Raw genomic sequence first — 214 nt, forward strand, 5'->3', positions numbered from 1 at the left:
ATGAAGGGAACAAGGGGAAACCAGGCGAGGATGAGCCATAGATACATCATCGGTAGAGGCGCGAAAAAGATCAGGAGGGAGAAAGAGGAGGGAGAGGCGGAAGGAGAAGAGTAGGAGAGGAGGGAGAGGTGGAAGAGGGCGAGGGAGGAGGAGGATAAACGAGGAAGATGGAGAGACGAGGAGAGGAGAGGAGAAGAAGGAAAATGTTCAGTTG

The sequence above is a fragment of the Guillardia theta genome (genome assembly GCF_000315625.1).
Source record: "Guillardia theta CCMP2712 unplaced genomic scaffold GUITHscaffold_132, whole genome shotgun sequence".
Classification (NCBI taxonomy): domain Eukaryota; class Cryptophyceae; order Pyrenomonadales; family Geminigeraceae; genus Guillardia; species Guillardia theta.